At 43.6% G+C, this 19526-nt stretch overlaps 1 long non-coding RNA gene across 1 annotated transcript in view; it reads right to left on the minus strand.

Moving 5' to 3' along the window:
- Positions 1-8011: 8011 nt before the first annotated feature.
- LOC116979483 overlaps positions 8012-19526 on the minus strand; it is a 38659-nt gene continuing 27144 nt past the window's right edge. The window contains exon 3 of the long non-coding RNA XR_004413736.1: positions 8012-8086. This is a non-coding gene — a long non-coding RNA (uncharacterized LOC116979483). The remainder of the gene's footprint in view (positions 8087-19526) is intronic.

The raw sequence follows: 19526 nt of genomic DNA on the forward strand, positions 1-19526 counted from the left end.
TTGAACCCACTGTAGTACTGCGATTCATAGAGGGCATATTACAACATGTTCAAGCCCAGAACAGAGGGGCCCTTTTATTTTTTAACTTAACCATCTTCTCAAGCAGCCCCTAACTTTGTCAATCTCTTCTCTTCACTGTCCAATAACCCCAAAGCAATCTCACGAGCTACATCCTAATCTTTGACAGTCTTGGAACTAAAGGGGCTGTCCCACGTGGGCGACCTAATCTGCGAGTTTAGAAGAGTGTCTTCGACCTTCAAACTCGCAGCATGGTCGACACGTGGTCCTAGGAGGACCTATGAGGTCGCTGGAACACTCCTTCATGCTCGAGGGAAGTTCCTGAATACTTGTGGCCTCAGCTAGGTCACAGAAAAATTTTCAGCATGTTGAACAATTTTCCGCGAGTAAAATATGGTCGGCATGGTTCTTTTGAATTCGTAGTGCAGTGGAGTGGGGTCGCTATTTAGTTAAAGGCAGTTGAGGGCAGCCATAGGCAATCTTCTTCGCTGACCGGGCATTTTGGTTGGCTCATTGGAGTTTTCAGGACCAAGGAAGACCTACCGGTAGATAAAATGCCCGCTAAATTTTATTATCTACTAGACTAAGTGGGACCCGTTGGGTCCCAGCATCACACGGGAGGGATGGACAGCCAACACAATATTCCACCTCTCCACCAATTCCAATATTGCTGGCCAGTGGGGGAGGGGGGGGGGCTTTTTGTTGCGCTAGTATGAGTGTTGGGGGCCGAAGGTACTGATTTCCAGAGGGCTAGTATGGAATTTGTGGGCCAAATGGATTTTTGGGCTGGCAGCACAGTCACTGAGGGCTGGCAACTCAGTCACTGAGGCCTGGCAGTACAATCACTCAGACCTGGCAGGCTGGCGGCTGAGAAACTGCCAGAAATTCTGCCCAAAACAGGTGAGACTGTAAGAGAGAAGGGGGAAGAGGGTGGACTGAATGGATTATTGGGCTGGCAGTTCAGTCACTTACAGCTGGTGGGCAGGCAGTTCACTAACTCACGGCTCGTGGGCTGGCAGTGCAGTGACTCACGCCTGGTACGCTGGCAGTTCACTCAGTCACCCCACCTACCTTCACCCCCCCCCCCCCCCCCCCCCACTCTGCTCCTTGCCATTCCCCTCCCACCCACACATTCAGTGCATCTCCAAACAACCTCCCCCCCATGCACTCTTAGTGGCTCTCCCACAGAGCAGCCGTTCCTGCCTATTACGTTCTATTGTGAAGAAGAACACACAGCATTAAAAGTGCAAAAAGGTGTTATTAAAGTTTAAAATGTGAATGACTCTTAAAATATAAGAACAATTTAAATTTTAAAGATGAGATTTATTAAGTTTTTACTTGTTGTGTCTTGTTGAGTCTTGTTGTGTTCTGCTGCTCGCTGCCTTGATGATTATTTCCTGTTGATAAAAAGAGACAATTTTAATATAGAGAAAGTCAGCGGTCAAATTTTAAGAAGGAAAATCTGTGAATATCTCAGAAGTCATCATTCAACGAAGCACGCTATTAATGACAACATTCTTGGGCGATGTTCCATCCTTCAAGAAACCTTTGACATTTCCCTTCATATTTCTGTTGAGCTAGTATGTTGGGCCAAAGGTACTGGTTTCCAGAGGGCTAGTAAGGAGTTTGTGGGTGGAATGGATTTTTGGGCTGGCAGCTCAGTCACTGAGGGCTGGCAGATCAGTCATTGAGGCCTGTACTGGCAGGGGGGCACCAAAATGCTTAGTGTTGCTGAAGACATCTGGAAGAGTTCTGTCCACAACTTCAAGGCATTCTCTCCTAATCATTGGACATTCATCCCAAACAATGACTTTCACTTGCCTCGTGAAATGTGCCGTCTTAGAGTTCTTCTCGATGTTGCACAATGTATCCTCGGCCACTTGGATGGGCATCTTGAATCGAGAATGTGTAGTTCTTCCACCAGGCAGAAATGTAGCTGCTATCCTAGAGGATACTACAGCAATAGCCACATCACCTTGACCTCTAACATTTCCTGACATGATGTTGAAAAAGCAGCCTAAAGACAATTTCAGTTGTTAATGAACACAGAAGCTTTTGTGCAAAACATTTTTTTGAGGTGGGGGCTGTCAGGGTGAGGTGGGGGTGGTAAACATTGTGCAGCCAAGGGAGGGGCACAGCTTCAGGTGGGGGTTCTCGTGAGCTGATGAGAAATGGGGGGCGGGGGCTCATGCAGGGGATGAGGGCGGCTTCAGTAGGGGGTGCATCCTAGAGCCAGGCGGAAGTGTGGCATGTCAGTGGAGGAGAGGGGGCAGTGAGCGATTTACTCATGACCTGTGGACTCACTCACTGCCTTGGGATTAACTCATGCCCTTTAGACTGACTGACTCTCACGGCTTGTGGACTGACTGATGCCCGACTTCTGGAGTCACGTCCGACTTTTGTAAACTGAAAACGGTAACATCTACATTGAGGAACAGCTTCTTCCTGACAGCCATCACGCTATTAAACTTAACAAATAAGCTCTGAACTACGATATACTATATTATTTCACACACACATATATATTTACACGCACTCATGCCCGTAAACGGGTCCTTTTCACAATGGCAGGCAGTGACTAGTGGGGTACCGCAAGGCTCAGTGCTGGGACCCCAGCTATTTACAATATATATTAATGATCTGGATGAGGGAATTGAAGGCAATATCTCCAAGTTTGCGGATGACACTAAGCTGGGGGGCAGTGTTAGCTGTGAGGAGGATGCTAGGAGACTGCAAGGTGACTTGGATAGGCTGGGTGAGTGGGCAAATGTTTGGCAGATGCAGTATAATGTGGATAAATGTGAGGTTATCCATTTTGGTGGCAAAAACAGGAAAGCAGACTATTATCTAAATGGTGGCCGACTAGGAAAAGGGGAGATGCAGCGAGACCTGGGTGTCATGGTACACCAGTTATTGAAAGTAGGCATGCAGGTGCAGCAGGCAGTGAAGAAAGCGAATGGTATGTTAGCTTTCATAGCAAAAGGATTTGAGTATAGGAGCAGGGAGGTTCTACTGCAGTTGTACAGGGTCTTGGTGAGACCACACCTGGAGTATTACGTACAGTTTTGGTCTCCAAATCTGAGGAAGGACATTATTGCCATAGAGGGAGTGCAGAGAAGGTTCACCAGACTGATTACTGGGATGTCAGGACTGTCTTATGAAGAAAGACTGGATAGACTTGGTTTATACTCTCTAGAATTTAGGAGATTGAGAGGGGATCTTATAGAAACTTATAAAATTCTTAAGGGGTTGGACAGGCTAGATGCAGGAAGATTGCTCCCGATGTTGGGGAAGTCCAGGACAAGGGGTCACAGCTTAAGGATAAGAGGGAAATCCTTTAAAACCGAGATGAGAGGAACTTTTTTCACACAGAGAGTGGTGAATCTCTGGAACTCTCTGCCACAGAGGGTAGTCGAGGCCAGTTCATTGGCTATATTTAAGAGGGAGTTAGATGTGGCCCTTGTGGCTAGGGGGATCAGAGGGTATGGAGAGAAGGCAGGTACGGGATACTGAGTTGGATGATCAGCCATGATCATATTGAATGGCGGTGCAGGCTCGAAGGGCCGAATGGCCTACTCCTGCACCTAATTTCTATGTTTCTATGTTTCTATATGCGCACTCACTCATACACACATTTATTCACACACACACACATTCAATCACACACACACATATTCACTCACACACTTATTCAGCCAAACACACGTACACACACACATATTCACACACACATATTCACACGCATATTCACACACACACACATACACACGCACACATATTCACACACACACACATATTCACACAAACACACATATTCACACAAACACACACATATTCACATGCACACACATATTCACACACACACACACACACACACACACAGACTCATTCACGCACACACAAACTCAATGACACACACATTCACACAAAGTCCCACACACCCATAGACTCATACACACACGCACACACAGACTCAATCACACACACATACACAGACTCATCCCCCACCTCAAGACACTGCCCTATGGGTGGTAAATGTCGTGCAGCCAAGGGCAGCTTCAGGCAGGGGTTGTTGTGAACTGATGAGAAGGGGGTGGGGTGTCCTCATGCAGGGGATGTGGAGGGCTTCAGTAGGGGGTGCATTCTATAGCCAGGCGGAGGGCAGCGTCTTGAGGTGGGGGGTGTCAGTGGAGGAGGGGGGCAGTGAGCGATTTACTCATGACCTGTGGACTCACTCACTGCCTTGGGATTAACTCATGGACTTTGGACTGACTGACTCTCACGGCTTGTGGACTGACTGATGCCCGACTTCTGGAGTGACATCCAATTTATGTAAACTGAAAACTGTAACATATACATTGAGGAACAGCTTCTACCTGACAGCCACCACGCTACTAAACATAACAAATAAGCTCTGAACTACAAAACACTATATTATTTCTCACACACACATATTCCACATACACACACACACACATATATATTCACACACACACATATATTCACACACACATATACACACGCACATATTCACACACACACATTCACACTCACATATATTCACACACACACACATACACACACACATTCACACACTCACACATATTCACACACACACACACACATTCACACACATATATTCACACACACACACACACACATATTCACACACACATATACACACACACACACACACACACATATATTCACACACACACACATATATTCACATTCACACACACACACACACACATATATTCAAACATACACATATTCACACACACACACATATATTCACACACACACACACACATTCACATATATTCACACACACACACACATATATTCTCACACACACACACACACACATACATTCACAGACACACACACACACATATATTCAGACACACACACACACATATATTCACACACACACACACACACATTCACACACATATATTCACACACACACACACATATTCACACACACACACATATTCACACACACACACACACACATATATTCACACACACACACATATATTCACACACACACACACACACATTCACACACACACACACAGACATATATTCACACACACGCACACACATTCACACACACACACACACATATATTCACACACACACACACATATATTCACACACACACACACACATATATATTCACACACACACACACACATATATATTCACACACACACACACATATATATTCACACACACACACACACACAATTGCAGCTTTTGCTGCAACACAATTGCCGCTGTGGCTGCAACAAACAAACACTTACCAGTTCTGTAGAATTTTTCAACACCTCGTGCACTCTGCGGGCAGCGCCATCTCGCCTCCGACCGGAAATGATGTCATCGCCGCCATATCGCCTCCGACCGGAAATGACGTCATCGCCGCTGGGTTACCGATCACCGGAAATGACATCATCACCGTCGGCTTACCGATCACCGGAAATGACGTCATCGCCGCCATCTTGCAACCGCCAAAATCACAAAATGAGCGCCGATTTTAAATTTAAACACAGTTCTGGTCCAAATATAAAGCTTTATTCGTGCATTACTCGCCTGAAAACGTTGCAACAAATGCATTTCAATTTACATGAACATTTCAAAGACATCATGCTTTAGTCACCTGAAAACGGGTGCAACCATTTTAAAACCCAAGAGAAACAAATTTGCAAACGCTTTATAACAATAACAAATGCTTTTCATGTTCAATACACATTTCAAAGACAATATAGATAGACAAATTTACAAATGCATTTCATGTTCAATACACATTTCAAACACAATATAGATAGACAAATTTGCAAATGCTTTTTATTTTCAATACACATTTCAAACACATTATAGATAGACAAATATGCAAATGCATTTCATGTTCAATATACATTTCAAACACAATATAGATAGACAAATATACAAATGCTTTTTATTTTCAATACACATTTCAAACACATTATAGATAGACAAATATGCAAATGCATTTCATGTTCAATACACATTTCAAACACAATATAGATAGACAAATATATAAATGTATTTCATGTTCAATACACATTTCAAACACAATATAGAGAGAAAATTTACAAACTCTTTCCAACAAAATGCCAAGAAACTTCAGGCCATGGTGAATAACATACATATCAATTGGCTGAAAAAGCATATGCAGGGGACTCACCTTGGAGTAGAGCTGCAGCTCAGAGAGCTGTGACCCTTTCACTTCGTGGTCCGGCAGAAAGTGATTGAAGCAGGACACTTCCGGGTTTTATAGTCCCCTCCTCCCCTGCTGCGGCTCTCTGAGCTGCAGCTCTACTCCAAGGTGAGTCCCCTGCATATGCTTTTTCAGCCAATTGATATGTATGTTATTCACCATGGCCTGAAGTTTCTTGGCATTTTGTTGGAAAGAGTTTGTAAATTTATCTATCTATCTATCTAGAGAGAATGGGGAATGTTGTAAAAACATTAATATCTCGGTCATATTTCATCGACGGGAAAAATCCTCGGCACACATGCGGCAGAGGGGGGCTCTGAGCGAGGTGGCCAAAAATGACGGCCGTAGGTAGCGGCTTTCTGTCGGAAATCGCAGCACAGATTGCCAAAAGCGGTCAAGAACAGAGTTTTAGTAATATAGATATTACTAAAAGTCTGATCTTGACCGCTTTTGGCCCACTGTGCTGCGTATTCCGAGAGAACGCCGCCACCTACGGCCGTCATTTTTGGCCACCTCGCTCAGAGCCCAGGTCTGCCTTCCTGAACCAGAATATTTTTCCCATCGATGAAAAATCAGAGAGATATTAATGTTTTTAAAACATTCACCATTCTCTCTGCTCCCCCTGCTGGTGGGAGGGGGAGGGACTATAAAACCAGGAAGTGGTGTGCCTCACTCAGTCTCTGCAAGATGGAGGTCACTCTGAGCTCTGAATAACACTGAACACATGTCTACTCAACTGTGAGTACCCTTAATGTGGTTTGAAAATGAAAATATGGTTAGTTTGAAGTAAAAAAACACTGCCTGCAAATGGTTGTTTGGGGGGTTTGGGTTGAAGTAAAAAGGCACTCTCTCTCTCTCCCCACCTCTCTCCCCCTCCCCCCCTCCTCACCCCCCCCCTCCCCTCCCTCTCTCTCTCCCCTCTTTTTCTCCTCCCCTCCCCCACCATCCCTCCCCTAAACCCCCCTCCCCTCCACACACCCCTACCCTTCCCTCCACCATCCCTCCCTGCTCCCCACCTCTCCCCCTCCCCTCACCCCCCTCTCAGCACACCCTCTCTCCCCCTCTATCAGCACCCCCTCTCCCCCCGCCTCCCCCTCTCCCCTCTCTCCCCCCCTCTCTCTCTCCCCTCCTCCCCTCCATCCCCTCCCCCATGTTCCCTCCCTCCCCTAAACCCCCTCCCTCCACACCCACTACCCTCTACCCTCCACCCTCCCCCCTCCCTCCCCCTCCCTGCTCCCCACCTCACCCCCCTCTCAGCACCCCCTCTCTCTCCCCCTCACTCTCACCCTCTCTCTCCTCCCCTCCTCCCCCACCTTTCCCCCCCTCACCCACCCTCCCTCTTCTCCTCCCCTCCACCCCCTCTCCCTCTTGCCCCTCTCTCTGTGTCTCTGTCTCTGCCCCTTCTCTCTCTGCCCTCACTCTCTACCCCCACCCCCCCTCTCTAGATCCCTATCGAGGGGGGTAATTAGCGTGAGTGCAGGGGGGGGATAGTTAGTGTGTGTGACGCTGCATGCTGCCTCCCCCCCCCCTCCCCCCCACAACCGCACGTTGGGGGAACTTGGTCTAGTACTTCTTAAAAGTGTCTCCACTCCTTCTCCCCCCCCCCCCCCTTCTCCCCCCTTCTCCTCCCCTTCTCTACCACCCGCGCCCCCCGCCCCATGTTTGTGTATGTGTGCGGACGGTCGATCCAGCTCACGGCTTCAAAGCGGACGGTCGATCCAGCTCAAGGCTTTCCAGGCGAGTGCCCTCGAGCTTGAAGGTCGAAGACACTCTTCTGAACTCGCGGATTAGGATGCCCAAGTGGGCCATCCCCTTAAGGACCTAAACAATTGTTTTACAAAGGCCTAAGATTAAAGTGGCTATCATGCGTCACCTATTTCTTCTCTCCAGAGATGCTGCTTGTCCCGTTGAGTTACTCCTGCCTTTTGTGTCTGTCTTAGGTTTAAACCAGCATCTGCAGTTTCTTCCTACCCAGAATAATTAAGAGAATGGAATAAAATAATTAAATGATTACATTTAAGCAAATTGGAGATAAGAGATCTTTATTCCAGAGGCCATAATGTTTTGTATTCCAAGTGAAGGAACCAAAATGAATACATTAAAACATTTTCATTTCAAACAAGCTGATTTTAGAAATATAGAAATGTTTGGCAATGGAGAAATTTGAGAACCTGTGGGAATGAAAAGATGGGGAAGGTAAAATGTTAGTTTTTAAGATGCAAATGGACCTTATTTCTGAAATGGCAGAGAATGTAAAATGTAAGATCCATATGGCTCACTGGCAATAATATAAAGACAATAATATAAAGGGGATTTGGCAGGAGGGGAAAGCAAACCTTTTTTTTTTATATGTTGAGTACAAAAATAGAAAAGGTGGATGTGTAAAGCTAGGTTGAGGTTTGCCAAGACACTATTGAATGCTATAAAGCATCATGAGGAAAACACCTGAAAACCTAAGTGAAGCATTTTTCAAGTGTGCCAGAAATACACAACAGTTGCACAGAAGAGTTCTCCCACAAGATAAAACAAGAGTTGGAAATTGACATCTGTTTTCTTTTTAATAGTCTTCATGAGGGAAATGGCCTAAGAAATGGCAGCACTGGTGCTGTAATATAAAGGTGAACGTAGACTGGAAACATGGGAATTGCAGAGAAGACACTCGCAGAGGATCTAAAGTTTGGTTACTATCTCTGTCTCCCACCATCTTTCCTACTTTTCCAGAGGAATTGGCTCAAACTTTTGTGTCTTGGAAATATTTCTCTGTGTCTCTGGCCAAACTCTGGAGGATTAGAAAATATTATTTCTTTTGCAATTCAAAAATGTTGTTTCTCCCAGGGTTGGTAATGTGACCCTGTAGCAGCTCATTCTGTGTGGTATATGTGTGCATCCCATGTGTGGCCACATAATGTGGCATCTTGTGCCAACAACATTTAGCCACAAAATGTAATATAAATTTAGTGTTAAAAATATTATAGAAACATAGAAACATAGAAAATAGGGGCAGGAGTAGGCCATTCGGCCCTTCGAGCCTGCACCGCCATTCAATATGATCATGGCTGATCATCCAACTCAGTATCCTGTACCTGCCTTCTCTCCATACCCCCTGATCCCTTTAGCCACAAGGGCCACATCTAACTCCCTCTTAAATATAGGCAATGAACTGGCCTCAACTACCTTCTGTGGCAGAGATTACTGTGGCAGATATTATACGTGAAGTAAAACTATTGCTTAGGTAACAGTAATCATTGATCCAAGCCTAATATAAGGGCCCGAAGATGGGTCCTAACCAAAGATGTCACCCATGTTTTTCTCCAGTGATGCTGCCTCCCATTGAGTTACTCCAGTACTTTGTGTCTATTTTCACTGATCTTCCTCTTTGGCGGATGTGCGGGAGTGGGCGCCGTCTGTGTATGGCAGCCTGCCCGCAGTCCGCCTCTACACCTTTCTTTATTTTATTTTATGTTAGTGGAGGTCTTCTATGTGGGGGGTGGGGGTGGGGAAGGGGGAAACTTTATTCTTAGTCCCTTACCTGGTCGGAGAGGCAGCATCCCTCCGTGCTGTTTCTTCGCCCCGTCCTCGCGGCCTACCACCGAAAGGGGAGCGGCGTTTTCCTGTCGGGACCGGCTGGGACTACAGCTTCGGCGGCGGTGGCGCAGCGCTGGGATACCAACAAGGAGCGGGCGATGCCTACCGGGTCGCCGTGCGGTAAGCTCCGGAGCGCTTTGGTCGCCGACTTCCAACATCGCGGAGCTGTGGCTGCGGGCGTTCGGCCGCGGGCGGCGCTGGATTTGGATTTGGAGCGCCGCAGAGCCAGAGATCGAGTTCGCCGGGGTCGGAGCTCCAGCCGGCGCGGCCGGAGGACTACGAGTGCCGCGGTCTCCGGTCTCCGGGGAGGGGACAGCCGCTCCAGACTTTTCCAAGCCGCTGAGGAATGTTTCACCCGACGCCGATGTTTCATCTTCACGGCAAGAGGGCCCTGAAAATCATCGGACTGGCTGCACGGCCACAGATGGGCCCTGACCTCGGGATGTTTCACAGAGGAAGAGGACTAAACTTTCTGGTGCCTTTCCCCCGCAGTGGAAATGTTTTGATTCTGCTGTGGGGGGATGTTTGTGTTGAACTCTTTAATATGTTGTGTCCATTTTTATTCATTTTTTTTTTTTTTTAAACCTTTTTCTATGGAACTTATTATTATTTAAATTATGTGAAGCGCTTTGGGTTCAATGCAAATTGTCTTAAAATGCGCTATATAAATAAAGTTTACTTACTTACTTACTATACAAGCATCTGCAGTTCTTTTCTACACACTCTATTCCAAATGGTTTTTGTTCTGAAATGTTAATGCTCATAAAACTTTTTTCAATAATTGTCCATTGTTGATAGGAAAATAAGCAAAACTGAGTATTCCTAGAGAAACAACAGAATCAACCGGGTAATAATTACTTTGTATATTGATGTAATGTTAAATGATGCTAAATGACACAGTCTTTAGTCAAAAAAATGCTTTGATCTGTCATTTTCACTCTTCTGTCACTATTCTGTTTTTCCCTTGCATATCGCGAGATTTCCCTTCCCCTGACTCTCAGTCTGAAGAAGGGTCTCGACCCAAAAGGTCGCCCATTCCTTCTCTCCAGAGATGCTGCTTGTCCTGCTAAATTACTCCAGCATTTTGTGTCCATCGTTTGAGAAACTCAGTGGGTCAGGCAGCTTATTTGGAGGGAAACAAACAGATTGGGACCTTTCTTCAAGACTGGAATAAAGGGGAGATGACAGGCAGAAAGAGGTGATGGGAAGGGGTGGGGCAAGTGCTGGCAAGAGCTGGCAAGAGCTGGATCCAGATAAAGTTATAATAATAGTTGATAATCAGACAATTTAGGTGGGGGAGAGAAAGGTGGAGATAGTCACAAAGTGACAAGTGGAGATGACAAGTAGAGAAAAAAGTGTTGCAAATGGCATAATTTGATAAGAAAAGATGATGTGGAGTGAAATGTAGAACCAGAGGAAGGGATATTCAGTAGATGGGAATAGGTGGGATGAAATAGGGGAAACATAGGTGTGTAGGGATGGATGATAGGCAGAATGATGAGGTGGAGGAGTGGAAAATAATTTGATGACAGGGGCAGGAGGAGTGGTGAAAATGTGAGAGGATCTCAGAAGATTAGGAGGGCAAAGGGTGGGGCAGAGAGAGGGGGGAAGGGGATAATTTAATGTTTATGCCTTTGGGCTGTAGGCTACCCAAGTGGATAATAGGGAGCCGATCTTCCAATGTACGTGTGACCTTACTCTGGAAATGAAGGAGATAGGTCTTTATGGAAGTGGGAGGGGGATTTGAAGTGGCCTTCAAATGGCAGATCCAGCTGACCTTGGTGGAGGGAGAACCAGTGTTTGCAAAGCGGTCGTCCAGTTTAAACTTGGTGTCACTGATGTAGCGGAGCCCACATCAAGATACAGTAAACAAAGATGTATGTATGTACCCCACCTTCTCTAGTCTTGAAGAAGGGTCCCCACCTGAAACGTCATCTGGTCTTTCTCAAGGGGTACAGGGATGGAGGGGATGGTTGACAAGTGGGGGTTGATGTTTATCTATTGCTTTACTATTGTTTACTTATGTTTGGGTACTTCAGATATGAAGTTTGTATGTACATAATAGTTGTATGTATATGTATGTATATGTATGTATATATATGTCTGTAGGTATTATGGGAAATTGCCTAGGGTAGTATTATTATTAGTAATGAATTGATTTTTAAATATGGTAGAAGTGTTGGGGAAAAGGGGTGAGATTTAATAAGTTATTCTTCTTCTCACTCCTTTTCGAGCTTGTACAGACACAGAGTTGGACATTGGAACTTTGATTTTGTTCTTCTCATTGCTTTGTAAATATTGATTGTAATGTCCAATTGTTTGATAATTTCGATTTTGTTAATATTAATGTCGTTAATGTCTTTACTTGTTCAGAATAAATAAATAAATAATAATAATAATAATCCACAGATGCTGCCTGGCCCATTGAGTTCCTCCAGCAGTTTGAGTTTTGCTTAAGATTCTAACATCTGCAGTTTGTGTTGGCTCCAGACTCAAGTTTTAGGTGATGTGCTAAAAATATGGAGCCTTAGTCTCATTTAAAGTAACCCTGGGTCCCTTGGTGTCATACAAAGCTTATCTTGCCTTCTCCTCTACCTTTGAGTGGGAGTCTACTTGCATGGACATAGAGAGTACAACGGGATCTTGGCCTACCACCAGGATCTGCTTAACTTTACAGTTTATTTTGCTAATCAGGAACCTCCACTCCCCAAACCATGCCTCATATCCACCAGTGATGGTCAACCTATGGTGGTTGTTTGTCACCTGACCAGACAAGGTCCAGATCAAGTTCGAGATCTCAGTAGAATACTTGAAATGTTGATGTCAATTAATTTCTGAAGTTACCTTCTTGCCAAGGAAGATGCGGGAATACTGAGTGCAGGTAAGTCCTGACTTCCTGCATAAGCAGACAAGCTTCTTCACATTTCCAAGATGTTCAGCAAATGGTTAAGGTCTTAATTTCAGTGGTAATATATTGTAAGATAATGAATAGAAGATGCATTTATTTATTTTTTTCATTTTGCTGTGGAACAATACAAGTTCATAAGTTATAGGAGCAGAATTTAGCAATTCACCCCATCAAACCTATGCCATTCAATCATGGCTGATCTACCTTTCCCTCTCAGCCCCATTCTCCTGCCTTCTCCCCATATCCCCTGACACAATGTAGTTTGGAACTGAGGAGTTATGTACAACATTAACCATAATGTTAGTGATTGCCAGAACAGGCGCGATGGATTGCACCACCTACTCCTGATCCTATTTTGTATATTTTTATGTCAGAAGTCAATCAGCAAACTACATTTGCCTTCTGATTTTCGTGCCAAAGTTAATTATAATCTACTACAAATGCCGAAGGATTTTATTGTTACGGTTCCTCATAATTTTTGTGTACTTTTATTACCAAGCTGGATATGTAATTTATATACAGTGAGTCTATTGCTTTGTACACTATTACACTTTATGATGCCATGAACCAAACACCTCCCAGGGCAATAGTTGTTGCTCCAGATCCTGCTATAAACTCTCCAGATGGTACCTATAAATGTATCGGAATTAACATCTGATTCTGTAAATGAAAAGATAACCACTACAAATACTGTAGCTCCCCATAACACTTTGTAAAATGGACAATTATACTTGCTCACCTGCTGTGACCTGTTTTTGGAATCCAGCAAAAAAACAATCTTTTCACGGCTGAAGGTCTTCTTTTATCGAATCATCTCATGTAACCCAGGACACTCTGAAGGCACCAGTTTCTTGGTGAAATGTCGCAGTGAGTCTACAACAATGCAGAGTAATGTCTGGTTGCCAACCAATGATGAGTTTTTTTCTTAAATGCAATTAAATTTTGAAGAAGTTAAAAGATGGCAATTGAAATGCAGTGGATAATTCACTCCAGATCTCTCCAATGTAATTATGTTGTGTTACCATTCAAAAAAAATCTTATATCTCATCGTAAGGATAAAAAAATTAAAAAATCTTATTTCAGCAACAGTGTACTGTATGTTTGTTAAACACTGACGGTTTATGCACAGTGCTTTCATTGTTTGGGAAACTTTTACACTCTATGATGCCATGTAACTTAATATTATATCTCGCTGCCTTTATTATCCTTTCACATTAGTTGCACATTTTGTATGCTTGACACATAATCTTTAGAAATGTCTTTATTAAAGTTTATTAGTCTTGCTGACTATTGCTGGTAATTCAATTTGAAACTTTTTGTATTTGACTTTCAAATTATACAATGTCTCAGACTTCTATGAATGAGCTGTCAAATGTGGAAGTCCATGCCAGCTAAAATATTTGGAAGGCAGACTGGAACCCTAGTCCAGCTCAGACCCAATAGAAGATTCAGGATACCTTTGATTTCAAAGGGGAAATGATTAAGAGGCAAAATATCATAAAATCACAAGTGATAGGAATATAATTAGGCCATTCGGCCCATCAAGTCTATTCCACCATTCAATCATGGCTGATCGATCTCTCCCACCTAACCCCATTCTACTGCTTTATCCCCATAACCTCTGACACCCATACTAATCATGAATCTATCTATCCTTGCCTTAAATATATCCTCTGACTTTACCTCCACAGCCTTATGTGGCAAAGAATTCCACAGATTTACCACCCTCTGACTGAAGAAATTCCTCCTCATCTCCTTCCAAAAAGAACATTCTTTAATTCTGAGGCTATGACCTCTCGTCCTAGACTCTCTCACTTGTGGAAACATCCTCTCCAAATCCACTGTCCAAGCCTTTCACTATTCTGTACATTTCAATGAGGTTCCCCCTCATTCTTCTAATATTTCTTCTAACCTCATTCTTCTAGAAGAAAGATAAGTTACATTTATGAAACTATTTTGCTTAATAATAAATATCTGGGAATCTCAGCATGATTCAGTTCCACTACATGACCCCATGAACCATTTTCATTTAACAGCAAGACCTAGCCCATCGCGTTTAATTTTGATGCTTTTGCTAATTCAGGTATCATATAAAATGTCTGTACAAGCTTCAAAACAATCAAGTGTAAATTATCCAACAAATATGTTGTCTTAAGAGATGAATTAATGCATTGTTTAACACTGTTTCTCATTGTGACTTGAATCCGTTGGCTATTTAGTTAAGAGAATAGACAACATAGAAGAACTTCCGAGTTGGGACATGGCCGCTAGGGCATGTTTCCATTTCCCTTCATAAAGGATGAAAATATTAGTGCCCCAATTTTGACGGTAATTTTGACGCAAAACTTGTCTCTGTGAACCTTAGGATCATACAGAATTATCTCACAATACTCATTATGTGACGCTCACTTTGCTTCTGAAGTGTGATAAACAATAAAGGTAAAGGCAGAGGTAGCCAACCGTAATATGTGTATTTTCAGGTGAAGCCACAGTCAGTACACACTGCATCGATTATTTGTAAGCAAGAGGGCAATATCATGCAGCCTCCCTGGCCATCTGTAAGTTTCATTCATTTTGCAGCCAAAGTTAGTTGAAAGCTCATGATACCTCCATGTCTTATGTCAGAGATCCAGTGAACTGATACTCATTCTAATGCTGAGAGACTGCAATATCATGTCTTTACCTGTGTTTTATTAAGGTCATCAACAAGGAGGGTTACATTTTTCACCGGTTTCGATAAACACATATTGTTGTTTGCATTGATGTGCCTGCTGTCATTATCTGTCAGACTCTGTCATTATCTGTCAGACTCAGAAGTGATGCTGGGAATACAAATGGCACTTTATAAAGGCAAAACCTTTTGTCTATCACGTTTCCCAATTAATATTTCATGTGATTTGTGAAACAACGGTTGTCAATGCAGATAATACCATCAGCTCTATTCAAGGAGAAGCCTGACAGATAATTAAACTCCAAGAAATGGAATGAATATAGGGAGAAGGCAGGAAAACCATGATTGGATTAATCATGATCATATTAAATATCAGAGCAGGCACGAGCAACAAACTAGACTGAATCTTGTCTCTTATATACTTAGGTAATGAATGCTCAATTATAAAGCAGAGCAATTGCCTATTTGCATTAGTTCAAACTTCTGCCGTAAAGAAGTCTCACAACTTATTTTATTGGCAACTATAATGGAAATTATAACTACAAAGATACCTGCATCATAAATATTGGTCTGCTCAACTATTGGTGTAAAAACCACGGGCAGTAGCTTGCATTGTAAAACTTTGCACAACATCCACATATTTGGAATGAGTATCAGTAACTTTATTAAGGTATTCAGCTGGTGAAAGACCAATTCCACAGCCAAGGATCAAGATTGTCAATATAGTTCCAGTGAATTTTCATACTGGGTGCACCTTACTTCTAGTCCTCACCGAGATTAAAAATTATAATAAATAGAAGTTAGCCTAACTTCAGCCGTTGGTCACATTTTAGAGTCCATTATTAAGGATGAGGTTTCGGGTACTTGGAAGCACATGATAAAATAGGCCAAAGCCAGCATGGTTTTGCTAAGGGGTGATCTTGGCTGACAAATCTGTATGTTTTGGGGGAGGATAAAAGAAGGATAAACAAAGGATGATCAGTGAATGTGGATCAGAACCAACACTTTTTTTTATTGGATTTTCAGAAAACTTTTGATAAGGTGCCACACTTGAGGTGCTACACAAGATAGGAGCCCATGGTATTAAAGGCAAGGTGCTAGCTTGGATTGAAGATTGGCTGACTGGCAGGAGGCAAAGAATGGAAATGAAAGGGGCCTTTCTTGGTTGGTGTTGGTTCTGCTACTTTCCATGTTATATGTGAACGATCTGATTCAGGGCTTTGTGGCCAAGTTTGTAGATGATAAGAAGATACGTGGATGGAGCAGGTAGTGTTGAGAAAGCAGGGGCAGCACAGTGGCGCAGCGGTAGAGTTGCTGCCTTACAGCGAATGCAACACCGGAGACCCGGGTTATATCCTGACTACTGGTGCTGTCTGTACGGAGTTTGTACGTTTTCCCCGTGACCTGCTTGGGTTTTCTCCAAGATCTTCGGTTTCCTCCCACACTCCAAAGATGTACAGTTTTGTTGGTTAATTGGCTTGGTAAATGTAAAAATTGTTCCTAGTGGGTGTAGGATAGTGTTAGTGTGCGGGGATCGCTGGTCGGCGTGGACTCAGTGGGCTGAAGGGCCTGTTTCCACACTGTATCTCTAAACTAAACTAAACAGGGAGGCTGCAGAAGGACTGGTTGGGAGAATCGGCAAACCAGTGGCAGATGGAATACAGCTTAGCAAAATTTATGGTCATGCACTTTGGTAAAAGTAATAAAATCAAAGACTAAATGGGGAGAGGATTCAGAAATCGGATCAGCAAAGGGACTTAGGAGTGCTGGTGCAGGATTTCCAAAGCTTAATCTGCATGTTGAGTTTGCGGTAAGGAAAGCAAATGCAATGCTAGCATTCATTTCAAGGGGTTTAGAAAGGATGTAATGATGAGACTTTATCAAGCGCCGGAGAGGCCACATTTAGAATATTGTGAGCTGTCTTGGGCCACATATCTAAGGAAGGGTGTCCTGGCTTTGGAGAGCCCAGAGGAGGCTTAAAAGAATGATCACGGGGAAGATTGGATTAATGTATGATGAGCGTTTGAAGGCTCTGGGCCTCTGCTCGCTAGAGTTTAGAAAGATGAGGGGGGACCTCATTGCAACCTACCAGATAATGAAAGGTTCAGGTAGATTGGATGTGGAATGGATGTTTCCATTAAAGGGATAATCCAGAACCAAAGGGCACAGCCTCAGAATAAAAGATGTGCCTTCAGAATGGAGATGAGGAGGAATTTCTTTAGCCAGAGGGTGGTGAATCTGTGAAATTCATTATCATAGACGGCTGTGGAGGCCGTGTCATTGTGTATTTTGAAAAGTAGAGATTGATAGGTTCTTGATTAGTAAGGATGTCAAAGGCTACGGGGAGAAGGCAGGAGAATGGGATTGATAGGAAAAGATAGATCAGTCATGAATGAATGGCAGAGTAAACTCGATGGGCTGAATGACCAAATTCTGCTCATATCCTGTGGTCTTATTATGGTCATAAAAAAAACGAGAATCAATATCTGCTATTTTCACAATTGCAAATAAACATATTGACGTATAGTATTGTGTCTCCCTTTGACCAAACATTTTTCAGTACACAGCAGACGGACATTCTGAGTCCATTAATTCAGTTTCCATTACATTAAATAGCAGCATCAATTTCATTTAAATATTTAAGCAGGTGAGCTGAGAAAATACACTTCCTCTTCCATTTTTCCGTGATCAAGGATTAATCATTCAGTCAAACACATACCTGTCATGTAATCTCCAAGCGTGTAATGCTGTCAGTATCACACAAGCCAGGCAAACTCATCTAACTTACAAGGTTGAATGGAAAAATCTAACACTCCATAGGTAATTGTCCACCTCCAAACTAATAGTGTTAGAATTTGGGTTTACTCGTGTGATATTTCATACTCTTCAGATTTCAGATAGTAAGTTTGAATTACATTTTCTAAATTAATTTAATTTCTGTGAGACATATTTTATGCAGTATAATATCATTGTCTTAAAGATGTTTTGGAAATGGAGCCAGATCTAGCTTACTGATAGAAGTTAGTGATTATGGTGGAAGGACAATATTCAGGCTGGAGGTCTGTGACCAGTGGAGCTCCGCAAGGATCTGTGCTGGGATCTCTGCTGTTTGTGATATGTATAAATGCCTTGAATGTAAACGTAGACGGGGTATTAGTATTGTAGATGACCCCAAGGGGTCATGGAGTGTGAGGAAGGCTGTCAAAGTATACAGTGGTATACAGATGAGCTACAGAAAAGGGCGGAGAAATGGCAGATGGTGATTAATCTGAGCAACTGTAGATGTTGCATTTTGCGAGGCTGAATAGAAGGGAAAACTAAACAAGTAATAGCATGACCCTTAACAGCATTGATACACAGAGGGATCTCAAGGTCCTAGTCCATAACTCGCTGGCCTTCTTAGCTCAGGCCATTGAGTATAAGAATCAAGAACTCATGATGCAGACTTTGGTTAGGTCACATTTAGTGTATTGTCAGCAGTTCTGGTCTCTCTGTTACAGGAAGGATATGAAGGCTTTGGAAAGAGTGCAGTAGAGGTTTACCAACATGATGCATGGATTAGGGGATATTAGCTACGAGGAGAGGCTGGACAGACTTGAATTGTTTTCTCTGGAATGACGGAGGTTGTGGGAAGACCTGATATAAGTATATAGTAATTACTAGACTAAGTGGGACCTGTTGGGTCCCAGCATCACACGGGAGGGCTGGTCCCCCAACACAATATTCCACCTCTCCACCAATTCCAATATTGGTGGCCAGTGGGGGGGTGGGGGGGGGGGGGGCTTTCTGGAGCGCTAGTATGGGTGTTGTGGGCTGAAGGGACTGGTTTCCCGAGGGCTAGTATGGACATTGTGGACCGAATGAATTCTTGGGCTGGCGGCTCAGTCACTCAAGCCTGTTGTGCTGGCAGCTCACTCACTTACGGCTGGTGGGCTGGCAGCTGACACGGCTATTCCTTGAAATTCCATTTCAAGCAGGGTGCAATGCCACCAAATTCAAGTGCAATTTATAACCACTTCAAGCAGTGTGCAAGGCCACCAAATTCAAGTGCTGTTTCATACCATTTCAAGCAGGGTGCAAGGCCACTAAAGGCAGTG

The sequence above is a fragment of the Amblyraja radiata genome, chromosome 1 (genome assembly GCF_010909765.2).
Source record: "Amblyraja radiata isolate CabotCenter1 chromosome 1, sAmbRad1.1.pri, whole genome shotgun sequence".
Classification (NCBI taxonomy): domain Eukaryota; kingdom Metazoa; phylum Chordata; class Chondrichthyes; order Rajiformes; family Rajidae; genus Amblyraja; species Amblyraja radiata.